The 12,415-nt window shown below is 33.8% G+C and overlaps 1 pseudogene; it reads left to right on the plus strand.

The window, feature by feature from the left end:
* Positions 1-1,725: 1,725 nt before the first annotated feature.
* On the plus strand, positions 1,726-2,191 carry LOC100856682 (annotated as a pseudogene).
* The last annotated feature ends 10,224 nt before the right edge of the window (positions 2,192-12,415 follow it).

Below are 12,415 nucleotides of genomic sequence, written 5' to 3' on the forward strand. Positions count from 1 at the left end.
GCAAGAGAAGAAAAAAAAGAACAGAGAACTACAAAAACAATCAAAAAAAGGCCATAAGTAAATACCTATCAATAATTAAATGTAAATGGCCTAAATGCTCCAATCAAAAAACATAGGGTCTGAATGGATTAAAACAAGAAAAGGTGGCACCTGGATAGTTCAGTCAGTTAAGTGTGTCTGACTCTTGGTTTTGGCTCAGGCCTTGATCCTGATCAGGGTCATGGGATCAAGCCCTACATCAGGCTTTACGCTCAGTGCAGTCTGCCTGTCCCTCTCCCTGTGCTCCTTCCCCCCACCCCCAAATAAATAAATAAAATCTTAAAAAAAGAGAGACCTATTTACATGCTGCCTACAGGAGATTCACTTCAAACCTAAAGATAAGCACATTGAAAGTGAAAGGAAAGAAAAAGATATTTCACGCAAATGGTAACGGAAAGAAAACTGTGGTAGTGACACACATATCAGACAAAATAGACTTTTTGGAAATTTATTTAGTTAGTTAAATAAATCTGTTGTTTAAAATCTTTTGTTTTTTAAGTTTTTATTTAAATTCCAGTTAGTTAACATATAGTGTTATATTAGTCAGGTGTACAACACAGTCACTCAACACTTCCATACAACACCCAGTGTTAAAAAAAAAAAAAAAAAAAAAAAAACACCCAGTGCTCATCAAAACAAATCACAACAAATGTACTCCTTAATCCCCGTCACCTCTTTCAGCCATCCCCTCACCCACCTCCGATCTGGTAACCATCAGTTTGTTCTCTAAGGTTGAGTCTATTTCTTGGTTTGCTTCTCTTTCTTTTTTTCCCCTTTGCTACTTGTTTTGTTTCTTAAATTCCACCTATCGGTGAAATCATATGGTATTTGTCTTTCTCTGATTGACTTATTTCGCTTAGCATTATACTCTTTAGCTCCATTCATGTCATTGCCAAGTAGCAAGCTTTCATTCTTTTTTATGGCCATGTAATATTCTATTGTATATATACACCACATCTTCTTTATCCATTCATCAGTTGATGGGCACTTGGGCTTTTTCCATAATTTGGCTATCGTAGATAATGCTGCTACAAACATCAAGCAAAATAGACTTTAAAATAAAATGTAACAACACAAAGATCATTGTATAATGATGAAGGGATCAATTCAACAAGAAGATGTAGCACTTTTAAATATTTATGCAAACAACATAGGAGCACCTAAACATACAAAACAAATGTTAAAAGACACTAAGGGAAAAATTAACAGTACAGTAGTAGTAGGAAACTTTAACACCCCACTTACATCAATGGATAGATTGCCCAGACAAAAAATTAATATGGAAATATTGGTATAAATGATACATTAGAACAGAAAAACCTAATAGATATAGAACATTCAGCCCCAAATTAGAAGAATACACATTCTTCTCAAGTGCACATGGAACATTCTCCAGGATAGACCATATGAGGCTACAAAACAAGTTTCAATAAAGTTAAGAAGATTGAAATCATATCAAGCATCTTTTCCAACCACAATGACCTAAAACTAGAAATCAATTATAAGTGGAAAATACAGCAAACATAAAAATAGAAACAAAACATGCCACTAAATAACAAATGGGTCAATGAAAAATTCAAAGAAAATTTAAAAACTACCTAGAAACAACTGAAAATGAAAACATAGGCTTTGCGGATGCTGCTGCCATAGAGCCACTAGTGCCACCCAGCTACAGTCAACCCCACTATGTTCTTCAACATTGCCATGGACAATAAGCCTTTGGGCCACATCTCCTTGGAGCTCTTTGTAGACAAATTTCCAAAGACAGCAGAGAACTTTTGTGCTCTAAACACTGAGGAGAAACTATTTGGTTAAAAGGTTCCTGCTTTCACAGAATTATTCTAGGATTTATGTGTGGCAAGGTGGTGACTTCATACACTATAATGGTACTAGTAGTAAGTCCATCTATGGGGAGAATTTCATCCTGAAGGACACTGGTCCCGGCAATTCATCCATGGCAAATGCTGGACCCAACACAAACAGTTCCCAGTTTTTCATCTGCACTGGCAAGACTGAATGGTTGGATGGCTAGCACATGGTCTTTGGTGAGGTGAAAGAGGGGATGAAAGTTGTGGAAGCCATGGAGCACTCTTGGTCCAGGAATGGCAGTACCAGCAAGAAGATCACCATTGCTGACTGTGGACAAATCTAATACATTTGACTTGTGTTTTATCTTTTAAAAAATGAAACACAATGTTCCAAAATCTGTTGGATACAGAAAAAGCAGTTCTAAAAGGGAAGTTTATAGTGATATAGGTCCAGCTCTGGAAACATGAAAAATCTCAAATGTAAGCAATCTAACCTTATTCCTAAAGGAACTAGAAAAAAAAAATTAGTAGAAAGAAGGAAATAATAAAACTGACAGAAGAAATAAACAAAAACTAAAAATATAGAAAAGAAAAAATAATTTTTCTTCAAAAAGATAAATGAAATAGATAAACCTTTAGCAAAAACCATCAAGAAAATAAGAGAAAAGGTACAAATAAAATCAGAAATGAAAAAGGAGTAGTTATAACTGATATCACAGAAACACAAAGGATCATAAAAGACTATTATAAGCAATTATATGCCAGTAAATTAGACAACCTATAAGAAATGGATAAATCCCTGGAAACATACAATATTCCAAGATTGAATCAGGAAGACATAGAAAAATCTGAACAGACTAATTACTATAAGAAAAATGAACCAGTAATCAAAAATCCTAACAAAAAAAATCCAAGACCAGACAGCTTCACAGTTCCATTTTACCAAATACTTAAAGAACAGCTAATACCTATCCTTTTCAAACTATTCCAACAAATTGAAATGGGAGGAATGCTTCCAATCTCATTCTATGAGGCCAGCATCAGTGACACCTAAACCAAAATAAAAGGCATTCAAATTGGAAAGGAAGAAGTAAAATTGTTAACTATATGTTGGTGACATAATATTACATATATAAAACCTTAAGGTTTTATCAAAAAAATCTATTAGAATAAATAAATGAATTCAATAAATTTGCAGGATACAAAATAAATATTTGGAAATCTGTGCTATACACTAATAATGAACTATCAGAATGACAAGAAAACAATGCCATTTACAATTATATTTTAAAAAAATAATAAAATGCCAAAGAATAAATTTAACCAAAGAGGCAAAATACATGTCTTCTGAAGACTGTAAGACACTGATGAAAGAAATTAAAGGTAACACAAATAAATGGAAAGATATACTATGCTTCAAGGATTAGAAGATTTAATATTATTGAAATGTCCATACTACACAAAGCAATCTTCATATTAAATGCAATCTCTATCAAAATACCAGATACTTTTCACAAAATTGAAACAATCCTAAAATTTCTATAGAAGCACAGAAGACCCTGAGTAGCCAAAGTAATCCTGAGAAAGAAAAAAGCTGGAGGTATAATGATCCTAGATTTAAAATTATACTATAAAGCTATAGTAATCTAAATCGTATGGTACTGGCATACAAATAGACACATTGATCAATGGAACATAATAGAGACCTCAGAAATAAATCTATGTTTATATGGTTAATTATGACATAGTTGGTAAGAATATACAATGGGGAAAAGACAGTCTCTTCAGTAACTGGTGTTGGGAAAACTGGACATCTACATGCAAAAGAATGGAATTGAACCTCTCTCTTACACAGCATACAAAAATAAATTCAAAGTGAATTAAAGATTTAAATATAAGACCTGAAACCATAAAATTCCTAGAAGAAAACATAGGCAGTAAGTTCTTTGACATTAATCTTAGTGATATTTTTTTGGATCTGTCTCCTCAGATAAGAACAACAAAAACAAAACTAAAACAAATGAGACTACATCAAACAAACAAACAAAAAAATCAACAAAACAAAAAAGCAACCTGGTGAATAGGAGAAGATATTCACAATATATACAATAAGGGGTTGACATCCAAAATAAATTTTAAAAGCTTGTAAAACTCAATATCAATAAAAGTAAATCATCTGATTAAAAAATGGGAAGAAGATCTGCAAAGACATTTTGTCCAAAAAAGACATACAGATGGCCAACAGATACATGAAAAAATGTTCAGCATCACATCAAAGAAATACAAACCAAAACCACAATGAAGTATCACCTCACACCTGTCAAGATGGCTGTTATCAAAAAGACAAGAAATAACAAGGATTAGCAAGGATGTGGGGGGAGGGGAGGAATTCTCATGCACTGCTGTTGGAGATGTAAACTGGTATGGCTACTATGAAAACCAACATTGAGGTTCCTTAAAAAATTAAAAATAGAACTATAATGCAATCTAGCAATTTCACTTCTAGCTTTTGTCCAAAGAATATGAAGACACTATTCAAAAAGACATATGCACTCCTATGTTCATTGCAACATTATTTACAATTACCAAGATATGGTAGCAATCTAAATGTCCATCAATAGATGAATGGATAAAGCTGTGGTGTATATGTGTGTGTGTAACTAATATGACTCAACCATAACAAAGAATGAAATCTTGCCATTTAAAACAACATAGATAGACCTAAATGGTATTATGCTAAGTGAAATAAGTAAGAGAAAGACAAATACTCTATTATTTCACCTGTATATGGAATCTGAAAAACAAAGAAACAAAACAAAATCAAAAAAGACTCATACAGAGAAAATTAACAAGGAAACATTAGACTTGAACCATACTTTAAACCAAGTGGACCTAACAGACATATATAAAACATTCTATCCAGTCTGCTATCACCACTGCTGTTTGACATAATACTAGAAATCCTAGCTTCAACAATCAGACAACAAACAGAAATATAAAAGACATCCAAATCACCAAAGAAGTCAAACTCTCACCCTTTGCTGATGACATGATACTCTATGTGGAAAACCCAAAAACTCCACCCCACAATTGCTAGAACTCATAGAGGAATTCAGCAAAGTGGCAGGATATAAAATCAGTGCACAGAAATCAGTTGCATTTCTATACACTAACAATGAGATAGAAGAAAGAGAAATTAAGGAGTGAATCACATTTACAATTGCACCCAAAACCATAAGATACCTAGGAATAAACCTAACCAAAGATGCGAAGGATCTGTACTCTGAAATCTATAGAACATTCGTGAAAAAATTGAGGAAGACACAAAGAAATGGAAAAACATTCCATGCTCATGGATTGGAAGAAGATATATTGTTAAAATGTCTATGCTCTGATGTCCACAATAGCCAAATTCTGGAAGGAGCCACAATGTCCTTTGGCAGATGAATGGATAAAGAAGATGTGGTATACGTAGACAATGGAATATTACTCAGCCATCAGAAAGGTTGAATACCTACCATTTACATCAATGTGGATGGAACTAGAGGGTATTATGCTGAGTAAAATATGTCAATAGAAGACATATGGTTTCACTCATATACAGAATATAAGAAATAGTACATGGCACCATAAGGGAAGAAGGGGAAACTGCATGGGGAAAAATCAGAGAGAAAGACAAACTATGAGAGACACTTAACTGAGGGTTGCTGAAGAGAAGGTGTGGGGGGGATGAGGCAATTGAGTGACAGGTATTGAGGAGGGTATGTGCTGTAATGAACACTGGGTGTTATATGCAACTGATGAATTATTGAAAACTAAAAAAACATCTGAAACTAAGAATGTGCTATATGTAGGCAAATTGAAGCTAAATTTTTTAAAAATGAAAAAAAGGTCCATGCTACCTAGAGCAATCTATACATTCAATGCAATCTCTATCAAAATAGCATTAAAATAGAGCAATCTATACATTCAATGCAATCTCTATCAAAATAGCATCTCTTATTTCACAGAGTTGGGACAAATAATCTTGTCATTTGTATGGAACCAGAAAAGACCCCAAATAGCCAAAGGAACATTGAAAAAGAAAACCAAAGCTGGTGGCATCACAATACTGGACTTAACTCTATTAGAAATTTTTATTCATCAAGACAATATAGTACTGGCACAAAAACAGACACACAGATCAATGGAACAGAATAGAGAACCCAGAAATGGACCCTCAACTCTATGGTCAACTCATCTTTGACAAGCCGGAAATAATACCCAAGAAGATAGTCTCTTCAACAAATGGTGTTGGAAATATTAGACAGCCACATGCAGAGGAATGAAACTGCACCATTTCCTCATTCAAAACGTATGAAAGATCTAAATGTGAGACAGGAATCCATCAAAATCCTAGAAGAGGACACAGGCAACAACCTTTGTGACCTAGGCCACAGCAACTTCTTACTAGGTACGTCTCCAAAGGCAAGGAAAACAAAGGCAAAAATGAACTATTAGGACCTCATCAAGATAAAAAGCTTTTGCACAGCAAAGGAAACAGTCAGCAAAACCAAAAGATAATCAAAAGAGTGAGAGAAGATATTTGTAAAAGTCTTATCAGATAAAGGGCTAGTATCCAAAATCTATAAAGAACTTATCAGACTCAAGACCCAAAGAAAAAATAATCTGGTCAAGAAATGGGCAGAAGACATGAACTGACATTTCTCCAAAGAAGACACACAAATGAGCAACAGACACATGAAAAAATGTTCAACATCACTCAGCATCAGGAAAACACAAATCAAAATCACAATGAGATACAACCTCACACCGGTCAGAATGGCTAAAATTAGTAAGTCAGGAAATAACAAATGTGGGCAAGGATGTGGAGAAAGAGAAACCCTCTTACACTGTTGGTAGGAATGCAAGCTAGTATAGCCACTCTAGTAAAAAATATGGAGATTCCTCAAAAAGTCAAATATAGAGCTACCCTACAACCCAGCAATTGCACTACTGGATATTTATCCCAAAGACACAAATGCTGTAATCCAAAGGGGCCCCTGCACCATTTTATAGCAGTAACATCCACAATAGCCAAACTATGGAAAGAGCCCAGATATCCATCAACAGATGAATAGATAAAGAAGATATGGTTTATACCCCTCAACCATATGCCACATTCATATTATATGGTATATATATACAATGGAATACTACTCAGCCATCAAAAAGTGAAACCTCACCATTTGCAATAACATGGATGCAATTAGAGGATACTATGCTAAGGAAAATAAGTCAATCAGAGAAAGACAATCATATGATCTCACTCATACATGGCAATTAAAAAACAGAACAGAAGGCCATAGTGGAAAAGAGGAAAAAATAAAAGAAAACAAAATCAGAGAGGGAGATAAACCATCAGAGACTCTTAATCATGGGAAACAAACTGAGGTCGCTGGAGGAGAGGAGGGTAAGGGGACAGGGTAACTGGGTGATGGGCATTAAAGAGGGCAAATGATGTAATGAGCACTGGGTGTTACGTAAGACTGATGAATCAATGACCTCTACCTCTGAAACCAAAATACATTATACATTAATTAACTGATTTTAAATAAAATTTCAAAAAAAGAAAACAAACATGGGATTTAAAAAATAGTAAAATAAAATAAAACATTTTATCCAACAGCAACAAAATACATATTCCTCTCAAATATACACAGAACATTCTGCAGAATAGATAAGATGCAAAATTAAGTCTTAGTAGATTTAAGAATGATATCATGCCAAGTATTTTTCTGACCATAATAGTATGAAACTAAAAATCAACAACATAAGGAAATCTCTAAAATCTACAGCTTTTTGTGGAAACTAAATAACATACTTCTAAACAACTAATAGGTCAAATAAACCAAAAGAGAAATCAAAAAATATTTTCAAACAAATGAAAGGGAACTACAACATACCAAAATTCTAGCAATGCTGCACTTCTTAGAGGGAAGGTATATAGCGATAAATGTATATATTAAGAAATTAGAAAGATCTGAAATAGACAACTTAACTTTACACCTCAAAAATTAGAAAAAGAATATTCTAGATTGGATGTAGAATAAACAGACCTTGACATAATAAAGGCCATATATGATAAATTCATAGCTTATATCATACTAAATGGTGAAAGACTGAAAGCTTTTCCTCTAAGATCAAGAACAAGACAAGATGCTCATTCTCACCACTCTTATTCAACATAGTACTGGAAGTCCTAACTAGAGCAATTAGGCAAGACAAAGAAAGAAAAGGTATCCAGATCAGAAAAAAAATAAGTTACATTGTCATTATTGATTTGATTTTACAGATAGAAAAATACTAAGACTCAACCAAAAAACTGTTGAAACTAGTCAAAAATTCAATAAAGTTACAGTATATAAAATCTACATACAGAAATCAGTTGCTTTTCTATACAATAATATTGAAGTAGATGAAAAAGAAATAGAGAATACTAATTTCCAATAATATCAAAAACAAAAATAAAATACCTAGGAACACATTTAACCAAGGAAGTAAAAGATCTATATAACAAAACTACAAGAATTTGTTGAAAGAAATCAAAGACACAACTGAAAAGACATCTATATCATGGGTTAGAATAACTAACATTGTTAAAATATCAGGTACTATTCCAAAGCCAGCTAAAGATTCAATACATCCCTTATGAAATTTTCAAAGGCATTTTTCACAAAAATAGAAAAAATCCAAAAATGACCCTGAATGGCCACAACAATCATGAAAAGAAAATAATAAAGCTGAAGACATCACACTTCTGATTTCAATCTGTACTACAAAACTGTAGTAATTAAAACAGCAGGGTACTGGCATGAAAACAGATGCATAGAGCAGTGGAACACAATAGAGAGCCCAGAAATAAAGCCCTGCAGATACAGTCAACTAATATAGCAGAGAGCCAAGGACAGCCAAAGAGGAAAGGGTATTCTCTTTGACAAATGGTATTGAGAAAACAGAATAAACATGCAGAAATATGAAATTGGACCCCTTTCTTACCCCACTCACAAAAAAAGAACAAAATGAATCAAAGACTTAAATATAAGACCTGATACCATAAAACTCCTCAAAGAAAACAGAGAAGCTCCTCATCATTGATCTGGGCAATGATTTCCTGGAAATGACACCAAAAGCACAAACAACAATAGCAAAATCAACAAATCGGACTGTCTCAATCTTAACAGCTCTGTACAGCAAAAGAAACCATCAACAAAATGAAAATACAACCTACAAAATGAGAGAAAATATTTGCAAACCAAATATCAGGTTAATATTCAAAATATATGAAGAGCTCATGTATCTCAATAACAAAAATAAACAAGGCAACTACAAAATGGGCAGATGAACTAAGCAGATAATTTTTTCTAAACTCATCCAAATGGACATCAGGTACATACATGAAAAGATGTTCAACATCACTAATCATCGGGGAAATACAAATAAAAACTAGAATGACATATCACCTCACACCTGTTAGAGGGCAGCTATCAAGAGGACAAAAAGTAACACGTCACTGAGAATATGGAACAAAGGAAACACTTGTACTCTACTGATGGAAACATTAATTGGTTCAGCCACTATGGAAACCAAAATTGAGGTTCCTCAAAATATCAAAAATAGTTCTATTATATAACCCAACAGTTACACTTCTAAAGAAATGAGAACAGGATATTGAAGTGATATATGCACCCTCATGTTTATTGCAACATTATTCACAATATCCAAAGGTATAAGAAAAACCTAAGTATCCATCAATGGAAGAATAAATAAAGCTGTAATAAAAATGAGATAATTTTATATATTAAATTAATTGTTTTTTTTAATGTTGGACCACCCTTTCATTCCCAAATAAGCACTGCTTGGTCATGATGTATTATTCTTTCACTTTGAAGTTAAATTCAATTTGAAAATAGTTTATGTAGCATTTGTATCTGTGTTGATAGGTTTGGTGATTTTTATCTTTGGCTGTCTGTAGTTAAGTAACATCTAAATTAATCCTTAATTATCACTACTCCTAGGTTCACACCCATGTGCAAACCTTTACCCTTGAATGTGGGCTGGACTTAATGACTTACATACAATGAGTAGAATATATCACCTGAGATGGGATGCCATCTTCAAAATTATAAAGACTATGGATTCCACTTTGTATATGTTCTCTCACTTTTTCTCAGATTATTTGCTGTCAAGTAAAGCAGTTATCATGTTATGATAGAGTTTTATGAAGAGGCCCATGTGGCAAGAGACTGAGGGCTGCCAAAAACCACATGAGTAGGTTTAGAAAGAGACCTCCCACAACCTTCAAATGAGAATACAGCCCCAAGCTTTCCACAGTGGCAGTATTGCAGCCAGTGAGGTTCATCTGAGGTGCGATATTGCTAATTGAGAATACAGCCCCAGCTGACAGTTTTCTCTGCAACTTCATAGACCTTGAGCCAAAGTCACCCAGCTAAGCCACACCCAGATTTTTGACCCACAGAAACCATAACATAATAAATATTTGTTGTTTAAGCCACAACAAATGATTTTGTAATGCAATTAATATGTAATTAATACATTGTCTTTGTGACATTTCTATATTATGGTTATTCTATTTCATAAAATGTATTGAGTAGCTATCTTATTCTATCATGTGAATTATTCTCACAAAATAGAAATTATCCATTCCTTGGAAGTTGTATATAAGTTCTAGCTTGAGTGTGAAAAGATAGATCTTTAACTACTTGCAATTTTATTTTATTTTATTTTATTTTATTTTATTTTATTTTATTTTATTTTTATTTTATTATTGTTTAAAGATTTTATTTATTTACTCATGAAAGACACACACACACACAGAGAGAGAGAGAGAGAGAGGCAGAGACACTGGCAGAGGGAGAAGCAGGCTCCCCACAGATCACACCCTGAGCCAAAGGCAGACACTCAACCGCTGAGCTACTCAGGCATTCGGCAATTTTATTTTATTGGCCAAATTTACTGATTTATATTTCCCTAAAAGTGCCTCTTTCATTCAGATATTTGATATAGGGAGTTCATAGTACTGTGTTATAACTTTTAAACTCTTCTGTACATGTTATTTTAATGGAAAAAATAAACCAAAATAGTAATGAACTTCTAAGTGGTAATGTTATGGGTTTTCTAATTTTAAAATAAAAAATACCATTTAAGACTCAAGATATAAAAATATAACAGAGCTTATAAGCATCTATATGTGTGTATATATATTTGTTTATATAGAGAGAAAAAGTTATTAGTGACTCGGCACAAGTATATTCATTAGAAAAATGAGGGGAAATGTCAGAAACCTGTAAGGTAGGAAGTGAATGAAAAGAATTGGAAACAGCATATACTACTATTTTCCTGAGAGGAAGGGGGGAAAAGTTAGAATCTTACATAAAAAGTAAACTAAAGACAGGAAAAGTAATTTTATGTTTTGTTTTTAAAGAACAGGAACTTGAAGATGTTTATAGGTTAAAGGTAAGGAAAATTTTAATTTAGAAAGATTGTGGCAACAAGAAGGAAAAGAAATAATTGATGCATTAAGGACTGCAAAGCTTTCAATACTACTAAGTAGAGGAAGAGAAGGCAAATAATAAACACTTGTTTATAAACTATTTATTGAGTATTTAGTGCCTTTCTGGAGAGCTATGTCCAATAAAACCCAGTAATTCCTAGTTCTAATTTACTATCTCATGGTAAATTAACTCCTTTCTCCTTCTGCTGTGACAATTTGTACTTTGACAACTTGATGGCTATGTTATTTTCTTCTCTGTGTTCTTTTAAGGAAAGGCATTTGTCAATGTGCCTTTTTTTTTTTTTTTTTGAGGCCGTAAGCAATTTGGCAATAAGCTACCTTCAACACTCACCTGATACACAACAACCCACTCCCAGAAAGCAGTGAACCTTCTTCCTCCTTCCTTCAGTGTCCCTGATTGCCTGCCCATGGATCACACAATGTTCTTGGGCCTCCTGGGCAGCATTTCAGGCCCACCTCCTGGCTCCCAATCTACCTGGATGGGAAATAAATATTTATAGAAAATGTCAAAGTAACAATGCAAATTCTGCCCTCAGTGTTCCATAAGGGAACTTGATGATTTGTGCTCATAAATTTGATTGCTTTGCAATGTAAGCTAGACTTCCAAAGCTTTTCTTCATGATTAAGAACGCAAGAATTCCAAGACACATAAGAAAAATCAGTAACTTCTGAATTTCCAATCAGATATGCTAAAGACTCCACATCATACAAGTTTAAGTAAATGGAGCAGTCATCTATAACCAACACACATCCCAAAAACCCTAAAATCCCACTGTGCATTTTTAGAGTGCTGGGAGATGCTTATTCCCAGGTAGCACTGCCCGAGAAATTTCAGATGAGAAAAAAACATGAACTTAGATTTAGGGAAAGCCATCCCAGAGCTTTCAGCACCCTCGCTGGCTTAGTCTAAGGCTTTTGAGGTTCACCTCTTTCAGGACCTCCAGTGATAGCACCACAAGCTTCCATCAATCTCGCATCCTAAGTCAGCTCCAGA

Source organism: Canis lupus, chromosome 25 (assembly GCF_011100685.1).
Source record: "Canis lupus familiaris isolate Mischka breed German Shepherd chromosome 25, alternate assembly UU_Cfam_GSD_1.0, whole genome shotgun sequence".
NCBI lineage: Eukaryota > Metazoa > Chordata > Mammalia > Carnivora > Canidae > Canis > Canis lupus.